The following is a 20,842-nucleotide window of genomic DNA, read 5'->3' on the forward strand; positions in this document are numbered from 1 at the left end:
CTCCATAGGGAAGAATGGAGGTTTCAGCAGCCCCATAACTGCACTTGTGGGGCACTGAGGTGGCCCAGAGCAAGTGGTGGTGTAGTGCACAGAGGGTGCCAACCACCCCCATTGGGTTGCTAACCCATTGGGTACTGGGTTTTGTTGTTTCTGAGGTGTTCTGAGTGTAGATTCTCTGGTAGCATATGAGATTTTCAATGACAAGCCATGAATCCACTCTCATTTGCTACCAGAGAATCTACACTCAGAGCACCTCAGAAACAAAAGATCCCCAAGGTCTGTGGCTAAGTCCGCCTCTGCCTGGACAAACAGCAGGCATCCTTTAAAGTCCTTGGGGGATCTTCAGGTACCAGGAGATCATAATTAGGCTCCCATAAAGAGACATCCGCTGACTATTCTGGGCTGTTAACTGTGTGGGGTTAACAAAGAGCCTGGACACCATGTTGAGGCTGAAACAGAAACTAACTTTAATCTTCCTTTTTCAAACCTCCCCTTTCTCCCCACACAGTGCCACCTAGTGGTCCTGAACTATATACAACTATTACCACATTAACTACCAATCAACCCAACCAAAGGAATGGTCACCCAGAACCCTAACAATAAATGCTTGACATTTTTTTCAGTTAATGCAACTGAAGGGGTACATTGCTGCAGTGGACACCATGACTGGCTGGACACTCGAGTCGCAAATGTCAGTAAGGGCATGAAAAAGCTGCATACCGTTCTTGCCATTCACTTCATGGCATTCTTGGCATTCACTACAGAAGGTTGGAGGCAGCATGAGTTCCTATCTGTGTTTCAGAGTCTCTTGGGGTGCCCTGTATGAAGAGAGATGTCATGATTCCCAGAATCCTCAGAGGATACTGGGCCGGGGGCGGAGGGGCATCGGGCAGAGGACCAAAAGACCAAATGCAAACCATCTCTTCCAGATCAATGAGGCCTACTGCGGTTGCCTTGCCTCAGAGCCCTCTGGATCCTGGAGCCACCCATGAGAATATTGGCTGGCTGAATGTCAAAAAGGGCCATGTCAAATGGCTGAATGTCAAAAAAAAAAAAAAAGAAAGAAAGAAAAAGAAAAGAAAAGAAAAAGAAAAAAAGAAAAAAGAGGCCAGACAGCAGTTCTAAGTGAAGCCACAAGACTGTCAAGGGGTGAGGAATTAGTTCTAATGGTATTGGTGTGATGGCTCCCTCCCCTTTTGGAACAGGCCTCATGACATGCATGTGAGAGGGCAGTGATGTTTCTCTTCAGTGCCACTGTGAAGCCATCACTTGCGGGAACCCAGACAAGGTGAGTGGAATTGACTGAAGTGGGATCACGGGAGTCGGACTTCTCTTTTTTGTGGGTTCTTCCAGCTTTGCTTTCCAGGGAAAGATCCTTTTAGAGGGATTGATTAAATGGCCTACTTTACACCTGCCATGCACACAGCATATGGAAATGACCTAATCTCTGGGGCAAAGGAGCTCCTGATTAACTGGAACACTTGACAGTAATGAAACATTTTTGTTTGCCTAACTACATGAAAGAACATTATGGCCAGTAGCTCGTTTTTTGGGGACGACCACTTTGAAGAGGGGGAGGTGGAAAGAGATAAGGCACCTCTTCCTGGAGAGGACTGCCAGAAAGCTCCATATACCTCTGCCATAGCAACTGGGGCATAGTCCAGTTGTGGACTCCTGCAACAGAATGTGCCTGGAAGGCCCACACGAGACGGGCCTGTTGATAAAGGCCAGAGGATTCTCAGTTTGGCCCTGAGAATGGTTTGTTACTTGAAGGAAGAGGCTTAAGCTGTCTAAGTTTGATTTTGGCCTGCATTCCTATTCCCTTCTCATGATAGGAAACCAGCCCTGAGGAGATTCTGCACCCCTCCCCAGAGCTGGGCAACAGGGATATCATAGACTCTTCCCTTCGAATTTTCTCAGTCCTACAAGACCTCTGCAACCCCACCCCACCCAATATCAAGCTCTATCTCACTCACTCACTCTTCCCACCCCCACCCCTGGGTTGGGAGCTCTCAACAGAGGAGTCATGGTAAGCTGAGCAGCACACACACACACCCCATATAATCCTGAGGAATTTTAAAAAGTAACTTCCACAGATATTTTTAAAATTCACTGCTGCCTTTTAATTTAATGTTGGGCATATTTAAACGACAGGCTTGTGAACTTTGCTGTGAATTCTGCCTCTCCCACTCCCAACCTGAAAGTGACACCTCTGCGCAGGCTGGTATATGCTTTCCCCCTTTGGAGTGGAAAGAAGGATTGGGCCCACTCCCCACAGCTGATTGTACCACCTGCAGCCTGTCAGCTGAGTCGTCATGGTTCACTTTTATCTGAGTTCAGCCCTAGAACCTCTTTTCAGTGGCAGGGTTTGGACCCGATTTATTTATTTGCATCTACTGTATATGCCACCCTTTTTCCAAGGAGCGCAGGGTAGGTAGTTCTCCTCCTGCTACCTTTTATCTTCACAACAACCCTGTGAAGTAGGTTAGGGTGAGAGAGAGTGACTGGCCCAAGGTTACCTGGTGAGTTTCATGGCTGAGTAGGGGATTTGAACCACAACCTCCCCGGTCCTAGTTGTATGTAATTACTGCACCATACTCTTGAATGACAATTGAACAAAGAGCCTCTGAACGCATGCAGAGTTTATTTTTTCTACAGTGACTGAGCAGTCACGTGTCTATCTTCAAACATTTGTTATCAGGGGTGTGGCTTTCAGGGCAGGGAGGCCTGCCTTCCAATCCAGACTGACTTGAGTATTAGTGTTTTCCTTTATTGAAATTGGCCACTGTTATAGATGTCTGCACTCAGCAGAACATAGAAGCCAGAAGTCTGGGTTTACCCCTTCTGTTTTGCTCATGCCTTGACAGCACAGCCTTCCCAGGAAAAGTCCTTTGGCCACTGTTTCTCCAGCCATCCAGATCTGAACGCACACCCTGCCAAGAGCGAAGGAAAAAGTCCTCCCATCATGTCTTTTTTTCTGGCTTCCAAAGTAGACAGATGCTTATGATCTGCCTGGAATCCTGGATGTGTGAGCTGCGGAAATATTTTCCCTTGAGGCTTTCCAGGTCACAGTGAACGGGGGGAGCTTGGCAGATTGCTTTCCTTCTGAAGAGCAGAGGCGTTCTTCTGAACTGTGAGTATCACTGGTGCTGCTGAGAAACTTGGGTCATGGTTGTGGGCAGCACAGAATGCAGGAGCAGTGAGAACCACTGGGCTGGGATCTGGGACTTTTACACACAGCAGGCTTCCCCGCACGTTCACTGGGAGGCTTTACTGCGGACTCAACATTGTTCCAAAAAACTGACACACATCGTGGGTGTGTTTTTTTTTTAACCCCAAATATAAATCAGGCTACACTCTCAACGCACAGTGAAAAACCCGAATTGTGTGTGAACTGCTCCTCAATAACTTGGGGTAAATCTGGCTGATATGTGAACGCACCTTCTCCATTCCGGAGGAGATGTGAGTTAAAGGGCTTTAAAAGCCCCATGTGAAAAACTTCCTGGAGGAGTCAGATGATCTCCTATTTGGACTAATAGAAACCAGCACTGGATCCCCAAGGGACTGGTGGTCCTGAGTGTGTTATGCACAAACTGTCCCTATTTAGCAGGGATGTTCCACCCCTTAGTAAATTATAGTCCTGATTTTCAGAGAGATTGTAGGGTGTCTTTTAAGCATCATAGTGCGAGTTGCCATTCTCCTTGTTGCCCTTCTTCCTTGTCTCTAGGAATTGAGGATGCCTTTTTAGAGCATGTGTATGTCAGCATGTACCCACATGTAAACATTAAATGTGGGGCTCTGCTTCCCTTACACCTCCACCCACTAGAACTGCCTTTCCAGGGCTTGCTCCCTTCATGCCCCCCGGTAATGTGCAATCAAATACCAATCATACAGCTCCAAAATATTTAAAACGTGCAGTTCTGAAAAAACATTTATACAGTTTTGGAATTCAAGTCATGCAAAAGTTGTATTCTATTAAATAATGTAAAAAGGGACAGATAATAACGAGAAAAGTAAAGTGAGTATTCCAGGCTCCTTTAGAACCCAGTTGCTGATCAAGCATACCTGTTTCTCCTTCCCCTACCAAAAATGCTTCTTGCAGACTCCACTGCTACTTCCCACAGTCACTTCACCGATGAATATCTTCTACAATATAGTGCTGTGGAATTCGCAGTTCTGAGAAATTTCTCCCACTCTCTGTAGGCTTCTAATGGTGATGGAATGTGACTCTAGGCAACGAAGTTTGTGTACACAGTCAAGGAAAGTGCACAGCTGTGTGTTGTAGCGGCACATGCAATATGCATGAATTATGCTTCCATACTATTCCATACTATTCAGATACTATACGTTCTGAATTTCTCTTTTAGAAAGACCTGTGCCTTTCCAATGGTCGATGTTGCTGAGTGTGTTTACATTGCAGCTCTCTGATAAGTACACCAGGATTCACTCTGAACAAAACTCTCTGAAACCTCTGAAAAGTATACAGTGTACTGTGCTTGACTGGCCAGCAAACTCGCCTGACCTGACCCCATAGAGAATCTATGGGGCATTGCCAAGAGAAGGATGAGAGACATGAGACCAAACAATGCAGAACTGCTGAAGGCCGCTAATGAAGCATCCTGGTCTTCCATAACACCTCATCAGTGCCACAGGCTGATAGCATCCATGCCACGCCGCATTGAGGCAGTAATTGCTGCAAAAGGGGCCCAAACCAAGTACTGAATACATATGCATGCTTATACTTTTCAGAGGTCCGATATTGTTCTATTCTACAATCCTTGTCTTCTTGGTTCCATGTAATATTCTAATTTTCTGGGATTGTGGATTTGGGGTTTTCATGAGCTGTACGCCATGATCATCACAATTCTAACAAATTAAGGCTTGTCTTATCTCGCTTTGCATGTAATGCGTCTGTCTCATATATCAGTTTCACCTTTTAATTTGCATTACTGAAATTAATGGACTTTTGCACGATATTCTAATTTTCCGAGTTTCACCTGTATATTTATTCCTAAGGTCCGTGTAAAGGAAGATATGGAACGTCAAGTGCTGATTTTCACCTATCCATAACCAAAAGGAATTTATCATTGGTATATTAAAACTGGAAAAAATAGCTGTCTTCTCATAAGTGCTGTTGAGCAATTTTGTATCTCCTGAAAGAATGTGCACAGAGAGCTTCTACATCCCAGAATAGCACAGGTTGCACTTGGTGCCATGTGTGATATTTGAGAAGGGCCAAACTACACATTATGTAAAGCATGTGCTTGGCAGTTACATGTGTCCAGCTCTTTTTCTTTCTGTCATGACTGTCTTGAGGGAGCATTCTGTAAGCTGAGAAATTTCCTGCTCTTTTTGTTCAAGCCCTGTTTCCCCTCTCTTCACCACTGACTGAGCCCTTTCTTACGAGCCTTGAGAAAGGACTACCTGGTTTGTGGCGAGGAAGCCCAAAAGCTCTTACCTCTCTGCAGACTATTGTTTCACCATCCCTGGGCGGACAGATCACCTGCCTAGACAAGCACCAGCTGCTGCCAGCAGCTCTAAGGGTCGGGATGCCGGGACATGCCGCCCTGTGTTGCCTCGCCTCTCGGAGTGAGTGCGTGGCTGACACACAAGTAGAAAAATTGGGTTAAGGGGGCACTTGCCCCCTTAACCTCTTCTTAAAGGATGGCTCTTTAGGCAGGTTTGCCACCATGGGTGCCGCTGGGATTGGGCCCGAAACCAGGCTGGATTCTCTTATCATGTGTGTGTGAAGAGCCCAGTTCAATTATTGACCTTTTTAACTCTTTCAGAAAGAGAGGTAAGATGTAGTTTAGCTCACGTCAAAGACTTTAACTTAGCCCTGACCCTTATTTTGAATGTCAGTACCATGTGAAAACAGAGGAAGTTGCTTCTGCACATGTGCTGAATGCCATTCCAGTTGCTACTGAGTTACCACAACCATTTTCTCACATTGGAGATTACTTGTAGACCACTGGGCTTCTACAACTGGCTTGAGACCTGGAGCCTCCGGTTTTAGAAATCAAGCACTGTTTTAACCACCCCTTTTTGGCACAGATTTTGGCTCTTCTTGAAAGTATGAGGAAAGGGTCCCCCCCCCAGTTTTTTAAGAAAAGCAGCATGAACAACCAGTTCACGCAGCCTCTCCGGCATGTTATAACATGAGTTACTGTGTCCTCGTAACTCTTGTAATGTTTTACAAGTAACCTGCATTATGACTATTTCAGAATGGTTAGAATTTGGCACATGCACCACCAAAAATCAATAAATTAATCCCACCCTTGTATGCCACATAAACTGACCCAGATTAACTACTATCCTTGGTCCCACATACTGTAATCACTATTGATTAGTGTGAAATAGAATTCTCGCTTGACGCCTTGGCAAGAATTAAAAGCATGGTGGAGCAGGGAGAAATTCACACTCTTATTTCTCCTTAAATATTTGGATGGTAATTTTCTTTTTTGTTGTTGCAAAAATAGGTTAGCCAAAAACAGACATTTTGGCACGTAGTGACCAGTTCTATATTCTTGAACATGTACTTGGGGCAACTGTGAGTGATGCTTATGGAAACAATGGGGAGCAGATGCCCTGTACTTATTAATCCAGTGCTAATGGCCAAGCCAGAGGTTGCTGGTTCGAATCCCTGCTGGTATGTTTCCCAGACTATGGGAAACACCTATATCAGGGAGCAGCGATATAGGAAGATGCTGAAAGGCATCATTTTATTTTTACTTTATTGTTGAATTTCTATACCGCCTTTCATTAAAAACAACCCCAAGGCGGTTTACAAAAGTTAAAAACATACAATAAAAATGACAATTAAAATATTAAGCTAAAAATATAAAACAAATCTAATTTAAAAACTATAAAATACAGGCATAAAACACATAGACACAAGAATAAAAACACATAGAAGCAGAATAGAAATGGTCATGTAAAAGCCTGGGTAAAAGCCAAGATTTAAGAAGCTTTCTAAAAACTGTGATGGAGTCTGAGGAGTGAATGGCCACTGGGAGAGCATACCAAAGTCTGGGGGCAACAACAGAGAAGGCCCTGTCCCGAGTGCATGACAGACAAGCCTCCTTCATTGTAGGCACCCGGAGCAGAGCCCCCTCAGATGACCTTGTCAAGCGGGCAGCAACCCTTGGGAGCAGGCGGTCCCTCAGATACCCAGGGCCCAAACCGTTAAGGGCTTTAAAGGACAAAACCAGCACCTCGAATTGGACCTGGAAACGAACTGGCAGCCAGTGCAGCTCTTTCAGGATGGGTGTGATGTGCTCCCACCAGGCAGCTCTGGACAAAACTTTAGCTGCCGCTTTTTGCACTAGCTGCAGTTTCCGGATATTCTTCAAGGGCAGCCCCACGTAGAGCGCGTTACAGTAATTCAGCCGCGACGTGACTAAGGCATGGGTAACTGTGGCCAGATCTGCCTTCTCGAGAAAGGGATGCAGCTGGCGCACTAGCCGAAGCCGTGCAAAGGCACCCCTGGCCACCGCCTCCACCTGAGCTTCCAAAAGCAGAGCCGGGTCCAATAGTACCCCCAAGCTGCGTACTTGCTCCTTCAAGGGGAGTGCAACCCCATCCAGAACCGGTAAAATCTCCTCATCCCGATTGGCTCTCCTACTGACCAACAGTACCTCCGTCTTATCCGGATTCAATTTCAGTTTATTAGCCCACATTCAACCCATAACGACCTCCAGCCCCCGATTCAGGACATCCACTGTCTCCCTAGGATCAGATGACAAGGAGAGATAGATAGAGAGATAGTGTCATCTGCATATTGCTGACTACTCAGTCCAAGTCCCCGGATGACCTCTCCCAGCGGCTTCATGTAGATGTTAAACAGCATGGGGGACAAGACCAAACCCTGTGGGACCCCACAGGCCAGAGGCCACAGAGCCGAGCAGTAGTCCCCCAGCACCACCTTCTGGACCCTCCCCCCAAGAAAGGACCAGAACCACTGCAACACAGTACCTCCGATTCTCATACTCGAGAGGCAGCCCAGAAGGATACCATGGTCGATGGTATTGAACGCCGCCGAGAGGTCCAGCAGAACCAACAGGGATGCACTCTCCTTGTCCAGTTCCCAGAGTAGGTCATCCGCTAGAGCGACCAAGGCAATCTCAGTCCCATACCCGGGGCGGAAGCCAGATTGAAAAGGGTCCAGATAATCCGTATCATCCAAGACCCTCTGCAGCTGGGACACCACCACACGCTCTATCACCTTGCCCAAGAAGGGCATCTCATAGTGCGTGGGAGATGGCAATGGTAAACCCCTCCTGTATTCTACCAAAGACAACCACAGGGCTCTGTGGGCGCCAGGAGTCAACACTGACAGCACACTTTACTGTTACCTTTAAGAGGGTGAGCTTATCTAATGGCATAGCGAGGAAGTAACTTGCCTAGGGAGCAAGAGGTTGCTGGTTCAAATCCCCGCTGGTATGTTTCCCAGAAACACTCTGGTCGCCAGGAGTTGACACTGACTCAACAGCACAACTTTACCTTTAAGAGGGTGTGACATCGGGGGATGTCCATCAGGGAAGAGAACTGGTCTTGTGGTAACGAGTATGAATTGTCCACTTTGCTAAGCAGGGTCTGCCTTGGTTTGCATTTGGATAGGAGACTACAAGTGAGCGCTATAAAATATACCCTTTAGGGGCTGGAGCCTCTGTATGCTTGCCTGCAGAAGGTCCCAGGTTCACTGCCAGGCATCGCCAGGTAGGTTGGAGAGAGACTCCTGAGTTCTGCCTATAACATTTCCACTGCTGGTCAATGTAGACAATACTGAGCTAGGTGGACCAATGGTCTGATTTGGTATAAAACAGCTTCATGTGTGTTTGTGCTTCAATGACATCATTTGCATCCATGGTTAATTTGGTAAAATGAAGGTGCTGGAGCTAAAGTTTGTCTGAAGCTGACTTGGAAGCCCCACTGAGTTATGTGTGTCAGGGATGAGCGCTCTCATTTAAACTAATAGGACAAGTGAACTTGTCCCATTAACTTCAACAAGTGTGCTTATGAGTAACTTAATTTGGATATAAGCCAGTGACTGGAGTAGCCCATCTCATCACTTAACATATAAACGTGTGGGTGTACACACACACACACACACACACACACACACACACACAGATTTAAGTGCTACAGTTAGGGAGAAAGGCTACTACAGCCACTGGTTCACAACTATACGAAGTTACTCCTAAACAGTCTTATTGACACTAATGGGACAAGTTCACTTATCCTGTTGGTTTCAACGGGAGTGCTAGTTTTCTGAAGCTGGTCTGTCAGGCTTCAGCGGGGCTACTCTGAGCCTCAGCACATAGCTGGCTGCAGCATGCGGGCTCTAGATACCCCCTGGAAGCTCTTCAAGTATCCCTCGAGATACTAGTACAATCCCTGAGCGAGATGGATCAATGGTCTGATACGGCATAAGGCAGCTTCCTATGTACCTCGTTCCTTCCTGATAAGGAAACAATGCTCAGAGGCACCTTAGAATTATTGCTCCCCATCTTCCAACAGCAGAGCTCTGGCAGATTCCAGAACGGAGGCCTGGTGAGTCCATTATACAGACTCCTCTTGTGTGTATTCACCCCTCTTTGGGGACAGCACTCTGATCAGTTTGAGGCGTGACTCTCGGAGTGAATCTCTCTCCCGGCATCTGACAGGGGCTGGGATTCCCGGTCGCGCTACTTGGGGTGTACATGAGGCCGTTGCCACAGGCAGAGCAGGAGGCAACCAGCCAGGTTACCTTTGGGCACTTGCCTGCACTGTGCAAACTAATCAATGCAGGACCAGCTGCCTCAGGCATGATAATTGCGGGGGAACTTGGCATTTGGAGGGAGGAAATTGTTATATGTACAGCAGGAAAGGAAGCGGGAGTGTCACTCCTGCAGGGTGGGGAGAGGCCTGTGAGGTGGCTGATTCTGTTATCTCCCTCCCTGCCCTGCTCTCTGGGAAAGGCCCTGTGGGCAGCAGCTGCAAAGGGAAAGGAGCCTTGGTTTGCCAAATATTAACTGCCTCCTCGCAGGCAGGGCTTAATGGGAGTTGCGTTTACAAAAGTTCAGCCCCGGAACTTATTGTGAATACAGTAAGGCCTCATCCTTGAAACATGTGAACCACAAATAAGAGAGTGCCCCTGAGCATGTACAAAATGTCTCTTACTTCAGGGTAACCATAACCAGTCCCCACTAATCTAGGATTAGGGACAACTACACCCAGGCAACCTTGACTCCCAGCAGACCCATATATCTATTTGCATAGTTGAAGTCAGGGCTGGATCATTTTTTAGAGCACTTACTAAGATAACACAGAGACAACTGAAGCCAAGATACAATGGTACAGCAGATTTATGCCAAATCATGTGCCGCTCATACCAGTTTTAGTTCTTTAAGCATAGGATTCCACCCACTGAGAGTAATATTTAAAAACGCCTCTAGTTTTTAAATATTACGCCCTTACCTTGATCGGCAAGCATTAATGGCAGTGACCCATGCCCTTGTTATCTCCCATCTAGATTATTGTAATGCCCTCTATCTAGGGCAAGGCTGCTCAACTTTGGCCCTCCTGCAGACGTTGGCCTACAACTCCCATAATCCTTGGCAATTGGCAACTGTGGCTAGGGATTATGGGAGTTGTAGTTCAAAAACAGCTGGGGGGGGCCTAAGTTGAGCTGGCCTGATCTAGGGTTACCTTTGAGGACGATCGGAAAGCTACAACGCATCCAGAATGCAGCGGCTCATTGACTTATGGGTGCCAGAAAATATGACAGGGTAATACTTCTCCTGCAGTCATTGCACTGGTTGCCTATTCGCTATCAAGTTTAATTTAAGGTCCTGGTTTTGACCTTCAAAGCCTTGCGGGATTTGGCACCAGTCTACCTACAGATCCGCCTCTCCCACCCAGTTACATCCCATCCGGTCAGATCTGCTCAGATGGCCCGTTTGTTGGTCCCCTATTTCCGAGAATTTCAGGGCGCTAGGACCCGTGAAAGGGCCTTCTCAGTTGCTGCCCCACTTCTCTGGAATTCCCTTCCCCTGCAGATTCGTTTAGCTCCTTCTTTGTTGATTTTTAAATCTCTATTGAAGACTTTTCTTTTTTGCCAGGCTTTTACCCTGTAGTTTACCTATTTGCTTTTCTTTTTCTTTTTCTTTTTTGTTAGTTACTTTAGTTTTATTTAGAATTTAATTTTAATACTGTCTTGTTTTGCATGTTTTTGTACACTGCCCAGAGTCTTCGTAGTGGGCGGTATATCAAATGTTTCTAATAAAAATAAAATAAAATAAAATAAAATAGTTACCCATTTCAATTGCATGTTCTTATTCATGATCCTCTCTACCAAGGGGTCAAGTTTCATTAACAGATCCACTGTTCCAACAGTATGTTTTATGTTTGAGCGATCTCACTCGTGTAATGCTCACATTTAACAAGAAAAAAAATAGATACAAAATTATGTTCATGTTGAGTATGGTGAGACTTAATATTGCAGTGTGGTGTGGAATGGGATACCTGAATGCAAACATTCCATGCAGTAAACACTGCAATGCATCACAACCATTATGTGCAAATGGGGACTCAGTCAATCAGTCTTTATTACGGTCACAGACCAGCATAAAGTATAAGGGTGATTACATGTTAAAAGTGAGAGTAGATAAAAAGTGATTACATATAAAATGGTTCATATTAATACTAAAAAGACTAACAATACTAAAAATAGTAGATAATACACCCCAAAGCATGAGGGCTTAAAAGCCTGAGAAATAGTAAAAGTCATAAAAATGTATGAAAGGCATAAAAGGGGGGGCGGGGCGGCATAAAAATGGATGTAATCAAGTTAGAAAAAGACATGAGAAGACAGAAATATATAAAAGCCTGAGTAATAAAACTGGAAAACAGCCAGATTGGAGGTTGTAAGCAGTGAAAAGGGAGGCCCGTGACCAATTGCAGGGCCTGCCCAGAGACACCGGGAGTCAGATTAAGGCTGGTAGGGCTCACTGCCTGTCATCCGTCAGCGAATGCAGATGGCAGCCGCACAGTACCTGGCGACGCTCTATGTGATGGCAGGCTTAGAGTCAGAGAGTAGCAAGGAGCTGCAGAATTGGCTAGGACGGCCCGGATACTTGCTTAGCAATGGAAGGATGAGGGAGGCGCGAATGTCTCTATAGAACGAGCAGTAGAGGAGAACATGCTCAGTAGTTTTGATCTGCCATAGGCCACAAGGGCATAGTTGCTCTGCAAATGGGGTCCTTCTTTAATGGCCTTCTAGCACTCCTGAAGGGAGGCCATGACAGCCAAAGTGAATGCCCTTCTGTGCTTTGGAACTTCCAGTTGGGTGAGGTATGCTGCTGGAGAAGCAGAATATCGAAGCCCATCACTGATATGAAATTTTGGGACACTGCTGAGATTGGTTTGGCACTCAATGTCTATAATGCACTGCTTGATGGTTGATTTTGCCTAATCGTAGTCCATGCTGAGCAAGGTCAAGCGGGAAAGGCCCTGAGTAGCTATTTTTGTCTCAATTGTCTGAATCCAGCTAGATTGGTAATCATTGTGTAAGGTTAGCGGGGAAAGACCAATGGGCAAAAGGATAGTCTGAGCCAATAACAGAGAATGGCCACCCACACCCTAGCCTCCAGCTTGATCAGGTCTGTCTCCAGGGGCAGAGTGGCATTGGAAGCACATCTCGATACTTGGAGCGCTGACCACAGGAATTTAGATTGTACATAGGAACATAGGAAACTGCCATATACTGAGTCAAGCCATTGGTCTATCTAGCTCAGTATTGTGTTCACAGACTGGCAGCAGCTTCTCCAAGGTTTCAGGCAGGAATCTCTCTCAGCCCTATCTTGGAGAAGCCAGGGAGGGAACTTGAAACCTTCTGCTCTTCCCAGAGTGGCTTCATCCCCTGAGGGGAATATCTTGCAGTGCTCACACATCAAGTCTCCCATTCATATGCAACCAGGGCAGACCCTGCTTAGCAATGGGGACAAGTCATGCTTGCTACCACAAGACCAGCTCTCCTCAAGTTCCAGAGTTCCCCAATGTTGGGGAAGGAGCCCAATTGAGCACCATAGAGGAGCTGAGCTAGCGACTCGGCTGTGAACGGTTCAAGAGCTGCGGGTACATAATGGCCTCTGCAGGAATTTGAGAATGGCAGAGGAACTTCTCGGGGCATTTAAAGCCACATGTTCTCCATGGGCTTTCCTAGAGCCACCAGATTGAAAAACTACTCCCAAATATTTGAAGTGTGCAACTTGCTCTTATGTCCCTCAATCCATCAAGAGTACCTTTAAAGCCCTGAACGGCTTAGGTCTGAGTTATCTAAGAGAGCGCCTTCTTCTACATGATCCCCACCGCACGTTAAGGTCATCTGAGGAGGTCCGTCTCCAGTTGCCACTGGTTCGTCTGGTGGCGACGCAGAGGCGGGCCTTCTCTGTAGCTGCTCCTGGGCTATGGACTGCACTCCAGGCAGAAATTCGTAATTTGAGATCATTGCTGTCCTTCAAGAGAGCCCTTAAAACCTACCTATTTGGCCTGGCCTTCCAGAGTTTTAAATGATTAACTGTTTTAAACTCTTGTAAACGGTTGCCCTGATTTTCAGGGCTTTTAGCTGTTTTATTGTTTTATTGTGTTTTAATAGTTTGATTTTAATTGTTAATTTGTTTTAATTGTTTTTATCATGTTGTGAACCGCCCTGAGCCATTTTGGAAGGGCGGTATATAAATCTAATAAATAAATAAATAATAAATAAGAGTGGATCTTGGGCCTCCCGGCGAAGGCCATAATTTTAGTTTTGTGATAGTTGATTTCCAGGCAGTCCTCCTTGCAGTGCAGCATCAGGGCCCTCAGAGCTCTTCTAAGGCCAGTGGGGGATCCTTGAGAGGATGGCTGTATCATTCGCATATAACAGGATGGCAGTGTGTCTCCCAGTGAGCTTTGGAGGGTAGAAAGCTGGGTTGCTGAGCTGGCCCACCATAGAGTTAATGTAGAAATGTAAGAGGAGTGGGGCCAAAATGCATCCTTGTTTGACGCCCTTCTGAGTTGGAACAGCTCTTGTGAGGTGGCCTTGGGGGCTACATCTCACCTTGAGTAATGTGTCTACATGCAGGGTGCGAAGAAGTATAGCCGGCGCCAGTCAATGGAGGAGGCTTCCAAATTCTCCCATAATTTGACAAATGGGGACTTTTACTTTGCAGTACCTGGAGCCAAGATTGTGTATATGCCAGAATTTTGTGGGAGCACAGAAAGCTCATAGAAAGTGATGCTGGATGCAGAAATCGGCTTCCTGAGAATATGACAAAAATCGGAATACGACAAATATTTATATACTGCTTTTCAACAAAAAAAAATCCCAAAGCAGTTTACAGAGAAATAAAGTAAAGAAAATGGCTCCCTGTCCACAAAGTGCTCACAACTTTAAAAAGAAACATGATAGATACCAGCAACAGCCACTGAAGGGATGCTGTGCTGGGGATGGATAGGGCCAGTTGCTCTCCCCTTGCTCAGTAAAGACAATCTCAGCTTTCTCTTTGTTTTTTTTAAAAAGCAGGTTCCTAGCCCTTAAGACTGCAAAGAATACACTTCAAAGTATAAAGCCCGCTGAAGTTTTAGCAGCCAGAGGAAAGGGAAGGTGGGGGGGGGAAAGGTTGCCCCACAGTTCTCACAGGCCAGTGTTGGTCTCAGGGCAGATGGTAAGAGCCTCCTGGCCTGGTCACCTCTTCTCACGGCTCCCGTCTACTGATTTCTGATAAGTTGTGGAGGTCCAGGGGGAAGGGGGCTTCTTTAACCAGTGACCTGAGACTGTCATCCGAAGCCCTTATGAAAGCTCCCTCGAGTGATGTTTTGTGACTTGGAGAGGCAGAAGGCTCTAATGGTTCTTGCTGGCTCTGGGGATTCCCTGAGAGCTGCCTGCATTCAAGTATCTTTGGTTCTCTTCATGGGTTATGCTAATAATCCTTTGCCCTTTGGAATCCCAAGCTGCTTTAACCAACGGTTTATAATTATACCTAATTAGCAAAGAGGCATAATTATATCCATTGTCAGGCACTAGCCTGTTGAAAGGCCTTTGCCCAAAGGAATATGGAAATGCAAGGGAAGGGCTCTTGGGAGAGGTGGCTGCAGCAGAGCTGGGAAACAGGCCCTTACACAGGCATGAAGTCCTGGGTTTATAATACACACATGCCGCTGCATCCAGCCAGGGGCGTAACTATAATAGGGCAAGGGGAGACAGTTGTCTGGGGGCCCACTGCCTTGGGAGCGCCCCAGAGGCAAGCCACATGACTGACTCCCCCAGCCGCGCACCCGCCCGGGCTTCCTTCAGTTGTATTCATCCTCCGAAATTGATGTGAGTCTTAAGACCTGGAGCTACCAGAACAGCATGTCTTTCTCTAGTACCATTAAATGATTTGCATCCTCCACAATTTACAAAACCTTTAAAAAAAGAATGTAGGATGATGTCCTATTGTGGTACATTAGGTTGTCGCTAGCTAGCTAGCTATAAATTTTACTTCAGTGGGGGGGGGCATTTTAAAACCTTGTCTCTGGGCCCACTCCAACCTTGCTACGCCCCCTGCTTCCAGCATACACAGCAAGGAAGCAAGCTGTCCCTCTTGAAGCAGCACTCCTGCCTGCCTCAGTGCTTCCTGCCGGGACTGGGGCAGCTTGGTGGTCCTTCTCCAGCAGCCAGCCATATTCCCTCTCCCTCCTGCTCCCAGATCCATTCTGACGTTCTGGTCCCCCTCTGTGCAATACAGTCTGTGGGAGTTGAAGCGATGACAAGTCCAGCAGCTCATGGTCGTGGTGTTCTCCATAGAGCAGGTGTTTGCCCAGTGCAGCATGGGAATATGGCAGGGGGTTCCCACACCTGGGTCCCCAGGTGCTGTTGGGCTACCTCCGGCTCTCCCATCCCCAGCGGCCAATTGCAGCTGGGGCTGATGGGAGTTGTAGTCCAACAACATCTGAGGACCCAAGTGTCAGGACCCCTGGAAATTGGAACAGCAAACCAACCTGGAAGAAGCCAGGGGCCAACTGAGACTGAGAGTATGCTGCAGCACTTCTAAGCAGGCTGGAAGCAAACAGATAAACCCTTTTGTCTTCTACGTGTGCGCGCGCACACACACACACACACACACTCTCTCTCTCTCTCTCTCTCTCTCTCTCTCTCTCTCTCTCCAAATTCTGAACCCAGACAGACTTGCTGCTGAAGACCAATGGTCTGACTCAGTATATGGCAGCTTCCTATGTTCCTATGAAATCTGAGGGCACTTCCGAATTGACTTCTTGTAGCACCAGCCAGTCCTTGCGTTTCCACTTGCAGTCAGATGAGGATGAAGGCAGAGCATCATCAGCACCAGCTCCAGTCAAGGGGGTGTTCTGGTGAAGTGGATGGGGCCCGCATGTTGCCTTTGCCTGAAGTGGCAAAAGGCAACAAGTCAACCCTGTGTTGTGAAAAAAGCTAGACAAAAGCTACCCGTCAATGATCACTGAACTTAATATGCATTTAATTCTGTTGACTTCTAGGTTTATTTAACCCCTGCAAACTGGGCAAAGAGGCACCATTCAAAGTGTTGGGTTCTCTTGGGAAGGGAAGCACAGCTAGCCCTGTTCATCCCCAGCACGGCATTCCTCAGTGGTTGTTGCTGCTGTCTACCTTGTGTTTCTTTTCAGATTGTGAGCCCTTTTGAAACCGGGAACCACAACTATCTTATTCCTTTTTCTATATAAATCTCTTTGAGAACTGTTGTTGTTGAAAAGCAGTAATATACATATTCATAATAATAATAATTAATAATAGTTGTTATTTGGCAGGAATCAAATTAATCCAGGTTTTTCCTGTGGACATTTTTTGAGTTGGTATTCCACTTATTTGTGTGTTATATGTATTGGTCCATGTATTGGTCCCTGTAGATTTATATACATTTGAGTAATTTTGTGTCTTATTTAAACACTTAATATCATTTTGTATTCTTAACCATTCAGGGTTTGTTTTGTGGGATGACCTCTGTGTGTGTGTGAGGGAGAGGGAGAGGGAGAGAGAAACTCCTGACAACACTGCAATGAGTAAACACACAATGACAAAATGTCTGTTTTACCAAAGCCCTATTCAGGATTTCCTCTGTCTAACATTCAGCAAAAGTGTGTGTGTGTGTGGGTGGGGGGATCCAGGGGTGGTGTGCACCGGGTAGCCGGAACCCCATATCAATACGCTGGCTGGCCGGCCAGTGTGCCTCCTGGGAGCCTGTGAGTTCAGCACTGCCCTTTGCAGATGAGGATGTGTAGACCCATTTACTGGCTGTGTAGACACCTGGGGATTGTGAACAGCTGCCATTTGGTGGGGTCAGGGGCATGGGTAGCTAGTGTGCTCCCTTCCCACTCTCATACATGTGCTGAACATGTTTGTGTGGGAGAAATGGCTGAATGGGGTTTATCTGCACAGGACATCCATTTCAAAGCAATTGCCAGTCGCCACTTCCCAACATATATGCACTAAAAAGACTTGTGAGAAATCTTCAGTTAACATGATGGTGCACAAGGGTTTTTCTCGTTTTTGTATAGATATAACATCATGGGCTGATTTACACATGCCTCTCACATGATGTCCATCAGTTGATGGGCAGCCAGTGGTGACCTGCAGGTATTAGTGAGCCATCCCAGATTTAACCCCACAGATAGGCCTTGCACATCCCCCTCCCACACAAATGTGGTTCAAAGGAGTCAGTTTGCTGTCAGTCATCAGGACTTGGTGGTCCACTTGCACTTAAGCATTTTCTGATGTATCTTCTACGCATGTTTGCTGCATGCTCGATGACTGGTTGCAGCCGCATGTGTGCAACCTCCTGGAAGCACTGCCTTTGAGGTGGTGATGTTGTCAAGTTGATATTGGTGTTCTTCCTGTTGTCTTAAATGGTGGCTCAGTCACACATGCAAGTCCTCACTGGATGTTGCACTCATAAAGAGGGGAAGAATGTGTCTATCCGAATGAGCCCTAAAAGTGTACAGTAATTAAGTGGAGAAAAATGAAATGTGGTGGTGGTGTGAGCCAAGAATAGAGAAATCAACTGAAGAGCAAGTAGGTGGCATATGTGGCCGTGTGAACCACGCTTTGCAAAAGGAAACAACAACAACCACCCAAACCCTGACTGAAACCATTGAAGGCAATGGAATCAATCACACCCGTTCTTCAGCCACTGCCGTCTGGCTAGCAAGCAGGATCTGGCCCTACTGGGGATGTGGAGAAATCGGGTTCTGTCGGCCACTAGCAAGCCAAGCTTCAAACTTATCCGGGGTGTGATTGGTTGAGAGCCGCATGTACGCCTTGCCTCTGTGTGTGTGTGTGCGCGCGCGGGGAAGGGAGCTGCCTCTCACCCACCGCCTTGCCCGGGGACGCTTCACTGCTTGGGGGCGGAAAAAAGCCGTAAAATCCGGACTCTTCTCCGAGACCACCTGCATCCGAGAGCGGGTGAGTGCTCATCTGAAGGCAGGCTTTGTGTCAGCATATGCGGAGATGTGTGTGAGTGAGTGAGTGAGTGAGGCAAGGCGGCGAGTTTGTGCTGGCACTTGCAAGTCCACCGGACTGTTGCATCAGACTGCCAGGGCTAGAGGAAGGCAGGCATGCTTGAAGGCAGGGAAGGGGAAACTGGGATTAGTTGCGAGATGATCTCCTCCTCTTTCCTCTCACACCCCGAGTCCTGTTGCTGCACACCTTCTGGAGACGATCTTTTGGGTTGGAGGGGCCGGATCCTCGCGCAGCGTTCTAGTGGCTCTGCCTGAACTAATAAAAGAACATCGTTCCCCAAGGAAAACTCCCACCGTTTGGGGGACGGGATTATGTGTGAAGAATTTGAGAAGCGGCTGGTGGTGGGACTCGTGGGGGCGGTCTCAGCTCCATCGCGGTGGGCTTGGCTGCTGGGAACGCTGGGGTTAAACCGAGACCCCTTTTTGCGAGGCCTCTGAGGGGGAGAAGGGCGGGCGGCTGCTTCTGCGGGCGCTTATGGTTAGGAGGAGGAGGGAGGCAGCTATTTAGGCTGCCCGCCTGTTGCACTCATTCTTTGCGAGCAGCTGCTACGTAAAAGAGAAAGCGGGCGTGTGTGTGGCGGGCGGGGTGGTGGTGGAAGTGGAGGCAGCCGCAGCCAGCCATATAGGCTGTCGCTGCCACGTGGGCTCTTGGTCTCAGAGAATATACAACTAGAGCCTGGGATGCAAAGCAACGGCCTTAAAACGTACAACAAGCGATTCAAGCAGGCATTACCATGACTAGGTAAAGGATGGTAAGTTTCAAAATGGGGTTGTTTCAAAAAGCCAGGATCCCCCGGGTCCAGAGGTTTACTCCAGTTGAACAAGAAGGCCTCTGAGGGACTCGGAGCAGAGTGGGTGCCTGTGTGGCAGGGAGAGTGCTTGCCAACAAGCAGCACTTTGCCACACAGGTTTCTCCCATAAATGTTGCTGCAGTTTTGCCAGAGAATCCTGCTGGTCCCTTAACTATGAGGAGGAAGGGCTGGGTTACTGAGTGGTCCACATAAAGTGATCCTGAGAGCACCTTTGGTTTCCCTTTGCAGAATATATGCAGTTAAATGACCACGTTTTACCCACCCTGGCATTCGGCACCAAAGGATTGCCAGTACTTCTGGTATAGATTGCCAGGATGGGTAAAAAGAAGGTGGGTCTCTCCCCCGTCCTCAAATTCTTTAATTGACTGCTTATTTGGGGACGCTTGTAGCCATGTTAGTGATTTATGAGACCAGAACCAGGAATAATATTTGTTTGTTTGTTTATTTATTAAAATTTTCTTATATGCCGCCTCCTCCAAAGACTCTAAAAGTGGTTCTGGATTCGCCAAAGTGAAAGGAATGAAATCTGTATATGTGTCTTGAGTTTGTACTGAACCTTCCCTCCCACTAGAACATCAAATACCAGCGGGTTTATTTGACACTCACATGTCAAAATTTATGGAGCAAGCCTGGTCCTCTTCTAGGATGACTGGATGGAGCCAGCATCCTTTGCATATCTGGAACCCCAGCCACTGGGATGTTATTCAAGGTGGGTTGGCACAATTTTCTGCAGCCTATTTTAAGGATCTGGCCTTCCCACGCATTTTGTCCCCCCACCCCACTCCAGTTTGTTTGTTTGTTTATATATATATATATAGAGAGAGAGAGAGAGAGCGCCATAAAATGTCATTTAACTGAAAAACTGGTGTGAATCAAATCCACCTCCACTCTCTGCTCCCCAGCTATGATTTCTGCCACACAACCAAGCACTACTGCAAAGCTTCATCCAACCCATTCCTCCCAAATCTTAATTATGTATCATACTTTGCATCTCTCTCCCTCAGTTTCCATCTCATAGTGCCTCTGGGTTTCTAGGCAAATAATGTGTTTACAAAGATGGACCTGCAAGAAAATGTTGCAGTGTATCTGTATGCATGCGTTACCTGAGGCTGTTCCTGAGCATGGTGAATGTTTTAGGTATCTTTCTCCCTCAGAAGCAGAAAAGGGTTGTGACGGTCTCTTGAGGGAGTATTCTTCAAGCTGAGAAATGTCCTGCTGTTTTTGTTGAAACTCTCCTTCCCCACTTCTCTCCGCTGAGGTGTGTTTTTCGGCTCTGCCTCCTGGCTGCCTGTTCACTGCCACCAAGTCCAAGGACATGCTGCTCCATTGAGTTACACTGGGTCAGTTCAACGGTCCCCGTCACTTAGTTTTTTTCATTCCAGTTTTTGTGAAACGGATGTATCTGCAGGTTACTCCGAGTCTGCCAGTACCTCCCTCTTGGCCACAGGTGTTCCAGTTATGCATTCATAAGGATAATAATGTTCCCAGATCTTTCAGAAATAGATATACGGTTTCATTAC

The 20,842-nt window shown here is 47.0% G+C and overlaps 1 protein-coding gene and 1 long non-coding RNA gene across 11 annotated transcripts in view; one reads left to right on the forward strand and one right to left on the reverse strand.

Annotated features, from left to right (window-relative positions):
• SLC38A5 (solute carrier family 38 member 5) overlaps positions 1-20,842 on the forward strand; it is an 84,029-nt gene that overhangs the window by 13,739 nt on the left and 49,448 nt on the right. For 2 of the 10 annotated variants that reach the window (XM_053297821.1, XM_053297820.1), the window contains exons 2-3: positions 930-1,288; positions 2,868-3,133. The gene's annotated coding sequence lies outside the window, so the exon portion shown is untranslated. Of the gene's footprint in view, positions 1-332; positions 1,289-2,867; positions 3,134-18,362; positions 18,455-18,975; positions 19,263-19,982; positions 20,032-20,842 lie in introns of those variants that run through there. The other 8 variants (XM_053297828.1, XM_053297829.1, XM_053297819.1 and 5 more) reach the window with 8 other exon arrangements.
• LOC128345609 (uncharacterized) lies at positions 17,515-20,732 on the reverse strand. The gene is made up of 2 exons (XR_008316536.1): positions 20,426-20,732; positions 17,515-17,980 (listed from the first exon to the last, which is right to left on the reverse strand). It is a non-coding gene; the product is annotated as an uncharacterized LOC128345609 (long non-coding RNA).

The sequence above is a fragment of the Hemicordylus capensis genome, chromosome 2, assembly GCF_027244095.1.
Source record: "Hemicordylus capensis ecotype Gifberg chromosome 2, rHemCap1.1.pri, whole genome shotgun sequence".
Classification (NCBI taxonomy): domain Eukaryota; kingdom Metazoa; phylum Chordata; class Lepidosauria; order Squamata; family Cordylidae; genus Hemicordylus; species Hemicordylus capensis.